This window comes from Nothobranchius furzeri, unplaced genomic scaffold (assembly GCF_043380555.1).
Source record: "Nothobranchius furzeri strain GRZ-AD unplaced genomic scaffold, NfurGRZ-RIMD1 Scf176, whole genome shotgun sequence".
Classification (NCBI taxonomy): domain Eukaryota; kingdom Metazoa; phylum Chordata; class Actinopteri; order Cyprinodontiformes; family Nothobranchiidae; genus Nothobranchius; species Nothobranchius furzeri.
In genome coordinates this window covers 5,001-15,000 of record NW_027223192.1, presented here as the reverse complement: position 1 = coordinate 15,000, position 10,000 = coordinate 5,001, and positions in this window count along the sequence as shown.

The following is a 10,000-nucleotide window of genomic DNA, read 5'->3' as shown; positions in this document are numbered from 1 at the left end:
TGGAGGAGCAGAAGCCAGCCTCCAGCAGCTGATGGCGGGGTGCAGGAGCAGAAGCCAGCCTCCAGCTGGTGATGGCGGGGTGAAGGAGCTGCAGCCAGCCTCCAGCAGCCAGCCTCCAGCTGGTGATGGCGGGGCGGAGGAGCAGGCAGCCTCCATCAGCTGATGGCGGGGTGTAGGAGCAGCAGCCAGCCTCCAGCTGGTGATGGCGGGGAGGAGGAGCAGCAGCAGCCAGCCTCCAGCAGCCAGCCAGCCTCCAGCAGCTGATGGCGGTGTGTGGGAGCAGCAGCCAGCCTCCAGCGGCCAGCCAGCCTCCAGCAGCTGATGGCGGGGTGGAGGAGCTGCAGCCAGCGTCCATCAGCTGATGGCGGGGTGGAAGAGCAGCAGGCAGCCTCCAGCTGGTGATGGCGGGGTGGAGGAGCTGCAGCCAGCGTCCAGCAGCTGATGGCGGGGTGCAGGAGCAGCAGCCAGCCTCCAGCAGCTGATGGCGGGGTGGAGGAGCTGCAGCCAGCCTCCAGCAGCCAGCCTCCAGCTAGTGATGGCGGGGTGGAGAAGCAGGCAGCCTCCGTCAGCTGATGGCGGGGTGGAGGAGCAGAAGCCAGCCTCCAGCAGCTGATGGCGGGGTGCAGGAGCTGCAGCCAGCGTCCAGCAGCTGATGGTGGGGTGGAGGAGCTGCAGCCAGCCTCCAGCAGCCAGCCTCCAGCTAGTGATGGCGGGGTGGAGAAGCAGGCAGCCTCCGTCAGCTGATGGCGGGGTGGAGGAGCAGAAGCCAGCCTCCAGCAGCTGATGGCGGGGTGCAGGAGCTGCAGCCAGCGTCCAGCAGCTGATGGTGGGGTGGAGGAGCTGCAGCCAGCGTCCAGCAGCTGATGGTGGGGTGGAGGAGCTGCAGCCAGCCTCCAGCAGCCAGCCTCCAGCAGCTGATGGCGGGGTGCAGGAGCAGCAGCCAGCCTCCAGCAGCTGATGGCGGGGTGCAGGAGCAGCAGGCAGCCTCCAGCAGCTGATGGCGGGGTGGAGGAGCAGAAGCCAGCCTCCAGCAGCTGATGGCGGGGTGCAGGAGCTGCAGCCAGCGTCCAGCAGCTGATGGTGGGGTGGAGGAGCTGCAGCCAGCGTCCAGCAGCTGATGGTTGGGTGGAGGAGCAGCAGCCAGCCTCCAGCAGCCAGCCTCCAGCTAGTGATGGCGGGGTGGAGAAGCAGGCAGCCTCCATCAGCTGATGGCGGGGTGGAGGAGCAGAAGCCAGCCTCCAGCTGGTGATGGCGGGGTGCAGGAGCTGCAGGCAGCCTCCAGCAGCTGATGGCGGGGTGCAGGAGCTGCAGGCAGCCTCCAGCAGCTGATGGCGGGGTGGAGGAGCTGCAGCCAGCGTCCAGCAGCTGATGGTGGGGTGGAGGAGCTGCAGCCAGCGTCCAGCAGCTGATGGTTGGGTGGAGGAGCAGCAGCCAGCCTCCAGCAGCTGATGGCGGGGTGCAGGAGCAGCAGCCAGCCTCCAGCAGCTGATGGCGGGGTGGAGGAGCTGCAGCCAGCCTCCAGCAGCCAGCCTCCAGCTAGTGATGGCGGGGTGGAGAAGCAGGCAGCCTCCATCAGCTGATGGCGGGGTGGAGGAGCAGAAGCCAGCCTCCAGCTGGTGATGGCGGGGTGCAGGAGCTGCAGGCAGCCTCCAGCAGCTGATGGCGGGGTGGAGGAGCTGCAGCCAGCCTCCAGCAGCCAGCCTCCAGCTAGTGATGGCGGGGTGGAGAAGCAGGCAGCCTCCATCAGCTGATGGCGGGGTGGAGGAGCAGAAGCCAGCCTCCAGCAGCTGATGGCGGGGTGCAGGAGGTGCAGGCAGCCTCCAGCAGCTGATGGCGGGGTGCAGGAGCAGCAGGCAGCCTCCAGCAGCTGATGGCGGGGTGCAGGAGCTGCAACCAGCCTCCAGCTGGTGATGGCGGGGTGGAGGAGCTGCAGCCAGCCTCCAGCAGCCAGCCCCCAGCAGCTGATGGCGGGGTGGAGGAGCAGAAGCCAGCCTCCAGCAGCTGATGGTGGGGTGCAGGAGCTGCAGCCAGCCTCCAGCAGCCAGCCTCCAGCTGGTGATGGCGGGGTGGAGGAGCAGCAGCAGACAGCCTCCAGCAGCCAGCCAGCCTCCAGGAGCTGATGGCGGTGTGTGGGAGCAGCAGCCAGCCTCCAGCGTTCAGCCAGCATCCATCAGCTGATGGCGGTGTGAAGGAGCTGCAGCCAGCCTCCAGCAGGTCATGGTGGGGTGGAGGAGCAGCAGCCAGCCTCCAGCAGCTGATGGCGGGTTGCAGGAGCTGCAGCCAGCCTCCAGCAAATGATGGCGGGGTGCAGGAGCTGCAGGCAGCCTCCAGCAGCTGATGGCGGGGTGCAGGAGCAGCAGGCAGCCTCCAGCTGCTGATGACGGGGTGCAGGAGCTGCAACCAGCCTCCAGCTGGTGATGGTGGGGTGGAGGAGCTGCAGCCAGCCTCGAACAGCTGATGGCAGGGTGCAGGAGCAGCAGCCAGCCTCCAGCAGCTGATGGCGGGGCGCAGGAGCTGCAGGCAGCCTCCAGCAGCTGATGGCGGGGTGCAGGAGCAGCAGCCAGCCTCCAGCTGGTGATGGCGGGGTGAAGGAGCTGCAGCCAGCCACCAGCAGCTGATGGCGGGGTGAAGGAGCTGCAGCCAGCCACCAGCAGCTGATGGCGGGGTGGAGGAGCTGCAGCCAGCGTCCAGCAGCTGATGGTTGGGTGGTGGAGGAGCAGCAGCCAGCCTCCAGCAGCTGATGGCGGGGTGCAGGAGCAGCAGCCAGCGTCCAGCAGCTGATGGTTGGGTGGAGGAGCAGCAGCCAGCCTCCAGCAGCTGCTGGCGGGGTGCAGGAGCAGCAGCCAGCCTCCAGCAGCTGATGGCGGGGTGCAGGAGCTGCAGGCAGCCTCCAGCAGCTGATGGCGGTGTGCAGGAGCTGCAGCCAGCCTCCAGCAGCTGATGGCGGGGTGCAGGGGCTGCAGGCAGCCTCCAGCAGCTGATGGCGGGGTGCAGGAGCTGCAACCAGCCTCCAGCTGGTGATGGCGGGGTGGAGGAGCAGCAGCCAGCCTCCAGCAGCCAGCCTCCAGCTGCTGATGGCGGGGTGGAGGAACAGAAGCCTCCAGCAGCTGATGGCAGGGTGCAGGAGCAGCAGCCAGCCTCCAGCTGGTGATGGCGGGGTGGAGGAGCTGAAACCTGGGTCGGACCTGGTCTGCAGCAGGGCCCATTACCACTCAGAAGCTGATGGCAGTGTGTGTTTAGGTCCCTGCGGGGTGGATGAGCTGAAACCTGGGTCAGACTTGGTGTGCAGCAGGGCTCAGCACCCTCCAGAAGCCGATGACAGTGTGTCTTTAACTCCCTGCCTGGTGGGAGAGCTGAAAGCTGGGTCGGACCTGGTCTTTAGCAGAGCTCAGCAGCCTCCAGAAGCTGATGGCAGTGTGTGTTTCATCCCCTGCGGGGTGGGAGAGCTGAAACGTGGGTCGGACCTGGTCTGCAGCAGGGCCCATCACCATCCAGAAGCTGACGGCGGTGTGTGTTTAAGTCCCTGCGGGGTGGGAGAGCCATAACCTGGGTCGGACCTGGTCTGCAGCAGAGCTCAGCAGCCTCCAGAACCTGATGGCAGTGTGTCTTTAATCCACTGCGGGGTGCAGGAGCTGAAACCTGGGTCGGACCTGGTCTGCAGCAGGGCTCAGCAGCCAGCAGAAGGTGACGGCAGTGTGTGTTTAGTTCCCTGCGGGGTGCAGGAGCTGAAACCTGGGTCGGACCTGGTCTGCAGCAGAGCTCAGCAGCCAGCAGAAGGTGATGGCAGTGTGTGTTTAAGTCCCTGCCTGGTGGGAGAGCTGAAACCTGGGTCGGACCTGGTCTATAGAAGAGCTCAGCAGCCTCCAGAAGCTGATGGCAGTGTGTGTGTTTTGGTCCCTGCGGGGTGCAGGAGCAGGAACCCGGGTCGGACCTGGTCTATAGCGGAGCTCAGCAGCCTCCAGCAGCTGATGGCAGTGTGTGTTTAATTCCCTGCCTGGTGGGAGAGCTGTAACCCGGGTCGGACTTGGTCTGCAGCAGGGCCCATCACCATCCAGAAGCTGATGGCAGTGTGTCTTTAATTCCCTGCGGGGTGGAGGAGCAGAAACCTGGGTCGGACCTGGTCTATAGCAGAGCTCAGCAGCCTCCAGAAGCTGATGGCAGTGTGTGTTCAAGTCCCTGCGGGGTGGGAGAGCTGAAACCTGGGTCGGACCTGGTCTATAGAAGAGCTCAGCAGCCTCCAGCAGCTGATGGCAGTGTGTGTTTAAGTCCCTGCGGGGTGGGAGAGCTATATCCCGGGTCGGACCTGGTCTATAGCAGAGCTCAGCAGCCTCCAGCAGCTGATGGCAGTGTGTGTTTAAGTCCCTGCGGGGTGGGAGAGCTGAAACCTCGGTCGGACCTGGTCTATGGCAGAGCTCAGCAGCCTCCAGAAGCTGATGGCAGCGTGCCTCTAAGTCCCTGCCTGGTGGGAGAGCTGAAACCTGGGTCGGACATGGTCTGCAGCAGGGCTCGGCAGCCTCCAGCAGCTGATGGCAGTGTGTCTTTAAGTCCCTGCCTGGTGGGAGAGCTGAAACCTGGGTCGGACCTGGTCTATAGCAGAGCTCAGCAGCCTCCAGCAGCTGATGGCAGTGTGTGTTTAAGTCCCTGCCTGGTGTGAGAGCTGAAACCTGGGTCGGACCTGGTCTATAGAAGAGCTCAGCAGCCTCCAGCAGCTGATGGCAGTGTGTCTTTAAGTCACTGCCTGGTGGGAGAGCTGAAACCTGGGTCGGACCTGGTCTATAGTAGAGCTCAGCAGCCTCCAGCAGCTGATTGCAGTGTGTGTTTAAGTCCCTGCCTGGTGGGAGAGCTGATATCCGGGTCGGACCTGGTCCACAGCAGGGCCCATCACCCTCCAGAAGCTGGTGGCAGTGTGTGTTTAAGTCCCTGCGGGGTGCAGGAGCAGAAACCTGGGTGGGACCTGGTCTGCAGCAGAGCTCGGCAGCCTCCAGCAGCTGATGGCAGTGAGTGTTTAAGTCCCTGCGGGGTGGGAGAGCTATATCCCGGGTCAGACCTGGTCTAAAGCAGGGCCCATCACCCTCCAGAAGCTGGTGGCAGTGTGTGTTTAAGTCCCTGCGGGGTGGAGGAGCAGAAACCTGGGTCGGACCCGGTCTACAGCAGAGCTCAGCAGCCCCCAGAAGCTGATGGCAGTGTGTGTGTGTGTGTGTGTGTGTTTAAGTCTCTGCCTGGTTGGAGAGCCGATACCTGGGTCGGACCTGGTCTGCAGCAGGGCTCAGCAGCCTCCAGAAGCTGATGGCAGTGTGTCTTTCATTCCCTGCGGGGTGCAGGAGCAGAAACCTGGGTCGGACCTGGTCTATAGCGGAGCTCAGCAGCCTCCAGCAGCTGATGGCAGTGTGTGTGTTAAAGACCCTGCGGGGTGGGAGAGCTGAAACCTGGGTCGGACCTGGTCTGCAGCAGGGCTCAGCAGCCCCCAGAAGCTGATGGCTGTGTGTGTTTAAGTCCCTGCGGGGTGGGAGAGCTGAAACCTGGGTCGGACCTGGCCCGCAGCAGGGCCCATCACCCTCCAGAAGCTGATGGCGGTGTGGGTTTAAGTCCCTGCGGGGTTGAGGAGCTGAAACCTGGGTCGGACCTGGTCTGCAGCAGGGCCCATCACCATCCAGAAGCTGATGGCTGTGTGTGTTTAAGTCCCAGGGGGGTGGGAGAGCCATAACCTGGGTCGGACCTGGTCTGCAGCAGGGCTCAGCAGCCTCCAGTTGCAGATGGCAGTGTGTGTTTAGTTCCCTGCGGGGTGCAGGAGCTGAAACCTGGGTCGGACCTGGTCTATAGCAGAGCTCAGCAGCCTCCAGAAGCTGATGGCAGTGTGTCTTCAATTCCCTGCGGGGTGCAGGAGCTGATACCTGGGTCGGACCTGGTCTGCAGCAGGGCCCATCACCATCCAGACGCTGATGGCAGTGTGTGTTTAAGTCCTAGTGGGCTGCAGGAGCTGAAACCTGGGTCGGACCTGCTCTATAGTAGAGCTCAGCAGCCTCCAGAAGCTGATGGCAGTGTGTCTTTAAGTCCCTGCGGGGTGGGATAGCTGAAACCTGGGTCGGACCTGGTCTGCAGCAGGGCCCATCACCATCCAGACGCTGATGGCAGTGTGTGTTTAAGTCCTAGTGGGCTGCAGGAGCTGAAACCTGGGTCGGACCTGCTCTATAGTAGAGCTCAGCAGCCTCCAGAAGCTGATGGCAGTGTGTCTTTAAGTCCCTGCGGGGTGGGATAGCTGAAACCTGGGTCGGACCTGGTCTGCAGCAGGGCCCATCACCCTCCAGAAGCTGTTGGCAGTGTGTCTTCCATTCCTAGTGGGGCAGGGGAGCAAAGACCTGGGCAGAGGAGCGCCTGTCTGCATCCGATCCGGCCCCTCAGCAGCCCGCCGTGAGCCTTAGAGAACCCCCCCCCCCCCCAGCGGGCTCCAGGAACCGGGCCCTGCGTCGGACCCAGCTCAGTAAGGCCCTCCCTCGGGCCCTGCAGCAGGTGGCCCCGTCTATGCAGTCGAAAACCCCGCGAAAATCGGTGTAGAAACGCCCGAGAGGCGTGGTGCGGTTCCCCCGGCCGGTACCGGGTCCGGACCGGTCCGGAAGTCCACCCAGAACACTGCCTGGGGCTTCTGGGCGGCTCCCCAGGCGCAGGCAGTCGAAAACCGCGTGAAAATCGGTTCAGAATTGACAAAACGGCGACCTCGTCGCTCCAAAAACTAAGTCCAAACTAAGCCTTTCGCTTATCGCTTAACGCTTAAGGCGGTCGGCCTTATGGCCAGTAAATGAAAAGTGCCTGCGCCCCTGGAGGTTTTGGAAGGTGCGAGCGATGACCATGCTCGGGTTAGTAGGTGAGGCCATCGGAAAACCAGCGTGAGTTGGCGGGTTTGGGTGGCAATCTATTCCAGGCAGAGTCGACTATCTCTGGGCATCAATTTTGGGATTTTTCCGGCTCTGGTTCTGGGAGAAACGCAGGGGCAAAGTGCACGAGCCGCGGCCGATTTTGGTGGCCTGTCCCTGGGCACAAAGTCTGAGGAGTGTGGGCCTGGTTCTCCGAAAAATACCAGTCTGCTGGAGCTCACTCCCATGGCTCCAGGGGGCACGGCACACCCCCCGGTAGCCGACCAAAGTGCTCTACTCGGGCCAGACTCGGACCCACGACCCGGGGTGAGAACCACAACTACTGGTCATCCTTTTGACCTCCAGGGGGCGCGGCAGAGCCTCCCCAGTCCGACGCAAGTGCCCCACTTGGGCCATACTCAGACCCACGGCCCGGGGCGAGAACCACAACTACTGGTCATCCTTTAGACCTCCAGGGGGCCCGGCACAGCCTCCCTAGACCGACACAAGTGCTCCACTTGGGCTGTACTCTGACCCAAGTCCCGGTGCGAGAACCACAACTACTGGTCATCCTTTAGACCTCCAGGGGGCCCGGCACAGCCTCCCTAGGCCGACACAAGTGCTCCACTTGGGCTATACTCTGACCCAAGTCCCGGGGCGAGAACCACAACTACTGGTCATCCTTTTGACCTCATGGTCATCCTTTAGATCTCCAGGGGGCCCGGCACAGCCTCCCTAGGCCGACACAAGTGCTCCACTTGGGCTATACTCTGACCCAAGTCCCGGGGCGAGAACCACAACTACTGGTCATCCTTTAGACCTCCAGGGGGCACGGCACACCCCCCGGTAGCCGACCAAAGTGCTCTACTCGGGCCAGACTCGGACCCACGACCCGGGGTGAGAACCACAACTACTGGTCATCCTTTAGACCTCCAGGGGGCCCGGCACAGCCTCCCTAGTCCGACACAAGTGCTCCACTTGGGCTATACTCTGACCCAAGTCCCGGGGCGAGAACCACAACTACTGGTCATCCTTTAGACCTCCAGGGGGACCGGCACAGCCTCCCTAGACCGACACAAGTGCACCACTTGGGCCATACTCTGACCCAAGTCCCGGGGCGAGAACCACAACTACTGGTCATCCTTTTGACCTCATGGTCATCCTTTAGACCTCAAGGGGGCACGGCAGAGCCTCCCTAGTCCGACACAAGTGTCCCACTTGGGCTATACTATGACCCAAGTCCCGGGGCGAGAACCACAACTACTGGTCATCCTTTAGACCTCAAGGGGGCACGGCAGAGCCTCCCTAGTCCGACACAAGTGTCCCACTTGGGCCATACTCAGACCCACGGCCCGGGGCGAGAACCACAACTACTGGTCATCCTTTAGACCTCCAGGGGGCCCGGCACAGCCTCCCTAGTCCGACGCAAGTGCTCCACTTGGGCTGTACTCTGACCCAAGTCCCGGGGCGAGAACCACAACTAATGGTCATCCTTTAGACCTCCAGGGGGCACGGCACAGCCTCCCTAGTCCGACACAAGTGCTCCACTTGGGCTATACTCTGACCCAAGTCCCGGGGCGAGAACCACAACTACTGGTCATCCTTTAGACCTCCAGGGGGCACGGCAGAGCCTCCCTAGTCCGACACAAGTGTCCCACTTGGGCTATTCTCTGACCCAAGTCCCGGGGCGAGAACCACAACTACTGGTCATCCTTTAGACCTCCAGGGGGCACGACACAGCCTCCCTAGTCCGACCCAAGTGCTCCACTTGGGCTATACTATGACCCAAGTCCCGGGGCGAGAACCACAACTACTGGTCATCCTTTAGACCTCCAGGGGGCACGGCACAGCCTCCCTAGTCCGACACAAGTGCTCCACTTGGGCTATACTCTGACCCAAGTCCCGGGGCGAGAACCACAACTACTGGTCATCCTTTAGACCTCCAGGGGGCACGGCACAGCCTCCCTAGTCCGACACAAGTGCTCCACTTGGGCTATACTCTGACCCAAGTCCCGGGGCGAGAACCACAACTACTGGTCATCCTTTTGACCTCATGGTCATCCTTTAGACCTCCAGGGGGCCCGGCACAGCCTCCCTAGGCCGACACAAGTGCTCCACTTGGGCTATACTCTGACCCAAGTCCCGGGGCGAGAACCACAACTACTGGTCATCCTTTAGACCTCCAGGGGGCACGGCACAGCCTCCCTAGTCCGACACAAGTGCTCCACTTGGGCTATACTCTGACCCAAGTCCCGGGGCGAGAACCACAACTACTGGTCATCCTTTTGACCTCATGGTCATCCTTTAGACCTCCAGGGGGCCCGGCACAGCCTCCCTAGACCGACACAAGTGCTCCACTTGGGCTGTACTCTGACCCAAGTCCCGGTGCGAGAACCACAACTACTGGTCATCCTTTAGACCTCCAGGGGGCCCGGCACAGCCTCCCTAGGCCGACACAAGTGCTCCACTTGGGCTATACTCTGACCCAAGTCCCGGGGCGAGAACCACAACTACTGGTCATCCTTTTGACCTCATGGTCATCCTTTAGATCTCCAGGGGGCCCGGCACAGCCTCCCTAGGCCGACACAAGTGCTCCACTTGGGCTATACTCTGACCCAAGTCCCGGGGCGAGAACCACAACTACTGGTCATCCTTTAGACCTCCAGGGGGCACGGCACACCCCCCGGTAGCCGACCAAAGTGCTCTACTCGGGCCAGACTCGGACCCACGACCCGGGGTGAGAACCACAACTACTGGTCATCCTTTAGACCTCCAGGGGGCCCGGCACAGCCTCCCTAGTCCGACACAAGTGCTCCACTTGGGCTATACTCTGACCCAAGTCCCGGGGCGAGAACCACAACTACTGGTCATCCTTTAGACCTCCAGGGGGACCGGCACAGCCTCCCTAGACCGACACAAGTGCACCACTTGGGCCATACTCTGACCCAAGTCCCGGGGCGAGAACCACAACTACTGGTCATCCTTTTGACCTCATGGTCATCCTTTAGACCTCAAGGGGGCACGGCAGAGCCTCCCTAGTCCGACACAAGTGTCCCCCTTGGGCTATACTATGACCCAAGTCCCGGGGCGAGAACCACAACTACTGGTCATCCTTTAGACCTCAAGGGGGCACGGCAGAGCCTCCCTAGTCC